General features: G+C 40.6%; 1 protein-coding gene and 1 long non-coding RNA gene across 2 annotated transcripts in view; one reads left to right on the forward strand and one right to left on the reverse strand.

Annotated features, from left to right (window-relative positions):
• Positions 1-5,706: 5,706 nt before the first annotated feature.
• Positions 5,707-6,852, reverse strand: LOC106726370. Its single transcript, XR_001362437.1, has 2 exons — positions 6,308-6,852; positions 5,707-6,123 (listed from the first exon to the last, which is right to left on the reverse strand). It is a non-coding gene; the product is annotated as an uncharacterized LOC106726370 (long non-coding RNA).
• A 404-nt stretch (positions 6,853-7,256) lies between these two features.
• The window catches only part of MTFR1 (mitochondrial fission regulator 1), a 60,234-nt gene continuing 60,012 nt past the window's right edge, over positions 7,257-7,478 (forward strand). Inside the window, exon 1 of the mRNA XM_014541010.1 lies at positions 7,257-7,356. The gene's annotated coding sequence lies outside the window, so the exon portion shown is untranslated. The remainder of the gene's footprint in view (positions 7,357-7,478) is intronic.

Consider the following 7,478-nt stretch of genomic DNA (forward strand, 5'->3'; position numbering starts at 1 on the left):
TAGAAAAGGTCTCTTTTGCACTGTTTGACCTATTGCAAAAAAGGTTGGGCATGGTTTCTGTTTCCCCAAGTCACAAGAGGGAGTGGTTATAAGTGAACACAGAGTCTAAAATACAAAGAAAAAAAGAGATGATACACGTCTAGGGCTGGAAACACCAGCCTCACTTGTTAACAATCAACCACACCAATCAATTTCCGAAATTGGGGGGAGAGGAGGAAATTGTAGTGTAGAAAACTATATAAAATGTAAGTGCACCCCAGCTGGTGTGGTTCAGTAGTTGAACGTGGTCAAGGGTTCGATTCCTGGCCAGGCACATGCCGGGGTTTCGGGCTCGATCCCCAGTGAGGGGCATGCGGGAGGCAACCTACCCATGATTCTCTCTCATCACTGATGTTTCTATCTCTCCCTCTCACTTCCTCTGAAATAAATAAAAATATATTTTTTAAAATTAAATGTAATCACCTTTCTGACATTAAAGTATAGAGACATTTTTCCTAGTAAATTGCCATATAGAGGGTAGATGAGTGGCATTAAAAAGCAAGGGGTGTATTTGCAAAAAAAATAATTACCAGTTTCATAAGCATCTATGAATTATTAGTCATAGGGAAGTCTTTAAGGCTTTAAGAATTATACAAAATCAATAAAATATAAAAAAAAAAAAAAAAATTAAATGTAATCACCTTTCTGACATTAAAGTATAGAGACATTTTTCCTAGTAAATTGCCATATAGAGGGTAGATGAGTGGCATTAAAAAGCAAGGGGTGTATTTGCAAAAAAAATAATTACCAGTTTCATAAGCATCTATGAATTATTAGTCATAGGGAAGTCTTTAAGGCTTTAAGAATTATATTCTTGCCCTAGCCAGTTTGGCTCAATGAATAAAGTGAACGTTGGCCTGCATACTGAAGGGTCCCGGCTTGGATTCTGGTCAAGGGCATATACCTAGGTTGCAGGCTCACTCCCTGGCCCTGGTCAGGGCATGTGCCTGCGGGAGGCAACCAATCTCACATAGATGTTTCTCTCTCTCTCCTCCCTCTCTTCCACACTTTCTAAAAATCAATGGGAAAATATCTTTGGGTGAGGAATGAATGAATGAACGAATGAATAGTTTATATTCTCATATTGAAAGTATATGAACTTGACACCAGTGAAGTTATACTATTTGCCATTATGAGTCATTGTTTGTTCTTAGCCTCAGATAGCTTGCCACAAGACACAGCTGGAATATCAAGTTTCTCAATGGCTGTGTTGCTTAAGACACATGAAGAAGATAATGGCAGTTTCATTCACTCCATTTTTTTAACAACCATTTTTGAAACACATACAAGAGACAGTCTTAGCAATGAATTAAAAGATAAGGAAAACCATAATTACTGCCCTCAAGGAGCTCATGGTCTAGTACAATGGTTTCCAAAACATTTTTTGCTTAAAACATTTTTTGAGCCTATAGCTTTGATATATGTATTTATTTCTTCATAAATTCTATACATAGACTATCATAATTTTTAAAGGATGAGAAAAAAATTTAAATAGAAGCCCTGACTATCCACCTGGATGAAAATAAAATTGTATCCATATCCATCATTTAGCAAAATAAATATATTCCAGATGAATTAAAAACTCAATTGTAAAAAAATATTTTAAAAATCCTTTCAGAAAAATCTTGGTTACTACATGCAACAAGAAGTAGGGGAGACCTTAAATAAGACTGGAAACCCAGAAGTTAAAAAAGAAAGAAATGCACATATTTGACTTGTTTTAAAGAAAATTTTTTTATATGGCAAAAAGATGTATAGGCAATGTCAATAGAAAGTAGGTTTGAGGTAAATTTGCAACTCATTGGGCAGATAGAAGGTCAGGAAAAGAGTGAGGAATAAAATGGAGTCACTATGGTTAACCTGCTAAATTACTCAAACCAAGTAAGCTGAGGCATGAGGAAATTATTCTAAATTGAAGATTATATATACATCTCCTATAGATAACTCTCTGAAGAATATAGGAAAGAATGTTTACACATCTAGGGCACCTGATATCCATTCTCCAGACCACTGGTCTTCTGGAAGGTTACCATCTCAGAACAATCCAGAGGCTAAGGATGCAGGACTGTCTTCTCCAGAATGTTCTTTTTACTATAAGAACTCTCAGGTTTTCTTTCTTCTTCAAAAGTTTCTGGGTATTGCCTAGTTGTGTTTATGATTTGAAAATCCTAAGACACTTGACTAAATCTTTATCATTTAGTCCTAGTCAAAGTCTCCTTATTCTTTGTGCTCTGTTGAAAAGTGTAACGTTCAAAAATTAATTACAAATTGTCAAGAAGGGAATAAATAACCCTATAGAAATTGGGTAAAGAATATAAATTGGGCCCAGCCAGTGTGGCTCAATGTTTTTTGTGTTGATGTATGAACATGGAGGTCACGTTTTGATTCCCGATCAGGGCACATGTCTGGGTTGCAGGCCTGATCCCCAGTGTGGGGTGTGCAGGATGCATCTGATCAGTGATTCTCTCTTATCATTGATGTTTCTATCTCTCTCTCTCCCTTACTCTCTGAAATCAATAAAAATATATTAAAAAAACAAAAAACAAAACAGAGACCAAGATACCTGCCTTCCAAGACTGCTGTGGGAATTAAATAAAATAGTGTAAGAGCACATAGCTCAGTGCTAGAGAAGATGCCTAGAAGATATTCCATAAATGTACATTTATCCCCACTTCTCTCTGTATAAGAATCTTCTATCCAGAAAAGATCTGATAAAAGCTAATTTATAATGATAAAATTCATAAGTGCTTACTGATCCTGGTGGTGGGGGATAAAGAAAAGAAACATCTTTAGAGGATTTGAAAATTGGTAAATAAAGAGAATCAAACCAAGCATTATACTTATCTTTCTTACTAGTATATGTACTATACTTCAGAGTAACAAAATAGGTGATGTGGGACAATTATTCTCATTCTGAAAACTGGTAAATATATGGAAACAAGCATTCAACATGCTTTTCTTTACATTCCTCAAGGTAACCAAATAACTAACAGGAATGATAGAATATCACCGTTTTACAAACCCTTAATGAGATAATGGATGTAGGCAATGATCACTAATAGCCATTAATGTTACAAAGAAGAGAAACACATGAACATTATCTAGCTTTTGATGGAAGTATACACTACTACCTATGAAAGTATTCTAGCCAAAAATTTAACTTGAATCAGATCAAGCCTTTATATCTAACTACCAGTTTACAGAAAATAAGAGATGAAGTAATTTGTTAAATGGCACCATAGGAATGTAATCAGCAAAATCCTGAATGTGGGAAATTTCTATAGGACAGAAATCTGTTTCTTTTTCAAAATAAAACAAAAAAGGGTGGGAAGGGGGTTATGTAAATAAAATATATTTCAGAGATATTCACCAAATGTGATGGGTAGCTCTTTTTAATATTCTGATTCGAAGAAACCAACTGTAAAAAAAGTAAACAATAAAGGGAGAGGGAATGGGGACATCAGTAATAGTGTCAACAATAAAAATAAAGAAAAAAAATAAATGAGACACCCAAGTAAATCTGAACACTGAATTGATGATATTAAGAAACATTATGATCAATATTTTAGGCCTGATAATGACACTATAGTTATGTTTTTTAAAAAGACTCCTTAAAAACACACACAAAAAAACCTCCTTAACTTCGAGTGATACACACTGAAATATTTATGGTTGAAATGACATGCCTGAGATTCACTTCAAAAGAATCAAAAGGTTTGACTGTATGAGTCCCCTGGGGTTTATTCTCCAGCATCTCCAAAGCAAACAAACAAAATGAATGAAAGAGGCCTGGAGAGGGTATGGATAGAACCAGTAGCTATGTGTTGCTGATTGTTGAAGCTGTATGATGGACACATAAGGATTCATTGCATAGGCTTTTTACTTTTGTGTATGTTTGACATTTCCCGTAATTATAATTTAAAAAATAAAACCTAATTTAAAAACATTAAAACAAAAGAGTTCTGCAGGTCAGGGTATATCCCAAGAACTGGTTTATAGAAAGAAATGTCACAGTCTCTGCAGTGATCTTTTCACCTATTTGGATATACATATTTTTGGATATACATCAGATCACTTTGTACACTGATCTGAGAAGAAAAAAAAATAGTTTCAAGGCTTAGAACAACCAAGTATACTCAACACTGCATGATTAAATCAAATAGCTCAACAATTTTTCGCTGGGCACCATGGTAAACACATTCGTCTGGACTGAGATTTACATGACTTAAGTGGATTTAAAAGTTCTCTCTCTCTCTCTCTCTCTCTCTCTCTCTCTCTCACTCTCTTTCTCTCGCTCAACATTATCTGCCTTTAATAGTGATCAGAGCTTGAAGCCAATGGATCTGAACTATTAGGCATTTAGCTGCATGTTTGAACTTTCACCTCGTGTGAGATGATATTGGCCCATCAATTAGTCCTGTAGCTGAAATTCTTTCCCAGACACATCCAGCCCCACCTTGTCTTAAAGCACCCCTCACACGGGCATTTGACTGCTCTCCCCAATGGTCTTTTACCAGCTAGATTTTCCTGAATTTTAACTCAGGACCATTTGAGGCCCATTCCAGTGTTTTATCTTTTCTACAGACAGGCAATCAGAGCTGGAGAAAAAAGCAGAACTAGAGAGAAAGGGTCGGAATTTCCAAGGAAGATACTGTGTACGATTTGCAGATTATTACCTACCTCACCAAATGGGATTGTCATTAAACCTAATATGAGAAGCAGGCTGATGGACACATGTGGGCATTTGTCTGTCCTCTACTTTACCACTGAATCACAATGATGTGATCTGACTGTATGTCCTTCACAGCTATTATTTATAGGGCTCTTGTGCTAAGTCAGGCATTGCCTTTAGTATTGTACATCAGTCCTCAGGGCCACCTTTGAGGTGGCTATTTTCCCCACTGAGCACATCAGAAAATTGAGACCAAGGGAGGCTGATTGGTTTGCCCAAGGCCACACAGCTGGTATGTGGCAGAGGCATAACTGAACATGGGTCTGACTTGGAAACAGAATTTCTACAACAGAATTAAGCTTCACTGTCTGCCAACATGAACAAATGGGAACCTGACCTTTTGTTAAATCTCTACAAGGAAGCTGGCCCACAATGCGCCTTGATCACCTAATATACTAGCCTAATCTACACTTAATAATGGATAAATCTCTTGCTTAAATAATGGCATTATAATTCTTTAATTTCCAGTTAGCAATCTGGAAGCATAGAAAGGTCAAGGGACTTTTTCAAGGCCACAAAGAGAATGAAAGCTCTGATTCTTTTCCTCTATTCAATAAATACTCCAGCTAGCAGATGAAGTTACAGTCATTCTGGATTCTGCCAAGAAATCTGAGCCATAAAGAACTCCAGGATCAGATATACTTAAAAAAGAAAAATAAAGTCTATTTTCTTCTAAAATCCCCAAATGGGTTGCCTGTAATCTTCTATATTTGTTTCCAAAAGTTAGCTATGCGTAACAATCACCTTAGATTCTAGGAAGAGGCCTGGATTTATGTATTTTTTCAAACATTTTTATTGATTTTTAGAGTGAGATGGAGAGAGAGAAATATCCATGTGAGAGCGAAACATCCGTCAGCTGCCTCCTGCACACCGTTCACCGGGGACTGAGCCTGCAACCCAGGCATGTGCCCCAATCGGGAATCAAACCAACAACCAACTGGGCCACACCAGGCAGGGCTGGGCTTATGTATTTTCCAACAAGCTTCAAAGTCTATTTAAGAACCACGGATCTTGTGTCAGAGACGGAAATCATATCAGCTGTCCATTGTTTCCTAACAAATTACTAAGAAAAGGTAGCAGCTTGCCACAACAGTCATTTATTATCTCAAATCTTCTGTGTATGAGGAATCCACGTGCAGCTTAGCTGGATATCTCTGGCTCAGGGTCTTCCACAAGGCTGCAATCAAGGTGTCAGTTGGGCTGCAGTCATCTGAAAGCACACGTGGGGGAGGATCTTTCTCCAAATTCACTCACATGGCTGTGAGCAGGATTCAGTTTCTCACAGGCTGCTGGACAGGGGATCTTGTGAATACCAGAAGGAAGCGACCATTGGTGGCCCTCTCAGATGCTGCCTATCACAGGAATATAAACAGAGAATGGAAACACAAACTGGTAATATATTTCCCAGTTCTGCGTACTGACAGGCTAGCTTCAACAAGCACACCCCATGCCTGGACCTCCCACTCATCCCTTTCTGATGTGTTCCCCAGGCCCCTGGGCAGGCAGGGTTAGCTTCCAGGCTCCCTCTCTCCATACCTTCATGATAACGTTTGGTTAAATACGTTAAATTTGTATTTCTATCTCGCTGCTAGCCTGTAGGTTCACGGATGGTGTGGTTCACGGCTTTAAAAAAAAATCTTTGTACTGTCATAGTGGGCCCCCCAATAGCCCTTGTTGAGTAAATGAATCGGTGTTTTTGCTGAAAGAGGAAAGCCCTTGCCAGGGGGAGACTTGGGAGCCAGTATCCAGAAGGAGAGCGCGGGTGCCTGCCCGGTGACCTCTGGTATCAGTTACAATGGGAGGGTGAGTGACACAGCCAATCAGCAACAGCCTTTGAAGGGCCGTACATAGGACTGATCGGTTTCTGCCCCTACACAGGGCTCTTTTATCAGGCCTTCACACTCGTTACTATATGTTCAGGACAAAATTATTTGAAATCCAGCGTGTCCTAGAATATTATTAAAAAGCAGGTGTCCCAATGAGTCAGCGTAAGCAGATGCTGGAACTGAAGATGGTAAACTGAAATCCTCACCCACCAGGCACTTTGTAGGACCCCGCATCCTCATGCTCCCTAAACACAAACGCACCGCAGATGGGAGGTCCGTAGAGGCCAAAGATCTCCCGCGTGCACGCCAGTCTACAGCGGGGGATGAAAGGGCTCAACATACGTTAGGACAACAAGGGCTTACATCTCACAGCTTCTTTCAAGGCATGCCACGCTCTAGGCTACATTCAGAATGTGGGTCGCCCCGCACACCTGGAGCCTGAGGTTTACAAACAAAGTACTTCCCGGGGCGGAGCAGTGAGGCCACAAAGCGAGGTCCGAGAGAGAGAAAGCGCCCGCACCCAACCGAGCCCCGCGCGCATGCGTACAATGGCTACGAGCGGCGGCCGCCGGCGCGTGGGGCGGCACCCGAGCCTTCCGCTCTGAGCCCGGGGCCCGCCTCCGGGCCGGAGGAAGCCGCTGATTGGTCAGTCCGCCCGTGGCTTGGGGAGGAGATTGGGTGATTGGCAGCAACGTCCTGGGACCGCCAAGCTGGAAGCCGGAGGAGCAGAGGAAGACGCCTGGCTGCCTCGCGGCGGAGGTAAGGGGGACTGGGGACTTGGGGGGACGGTTATCGTCGGGGCGAGGAGGCGCCCCCGGGCCTCGCGGCGGTGGGAAGCCCTGGTAACAGGGCAGCAGCGGAAGGAGCGGGGTTCGGGGTTG

The sequence above is a fragment of the Myotis brandtii genome, unplaced genomic scaffold, assembly GCF_000412655.1.
Source record: "Myotis brandtii unplaced genomic scaffold, ASM41265v1 scaffold254, whole genome shotgun sequence".
NCBI classification, from domain to species: Eukaryota; Metazoa; Chordata; class Mammalia; order Chiroptera; family Vespertilionidae; genus Myotis; species Myotis brandtii.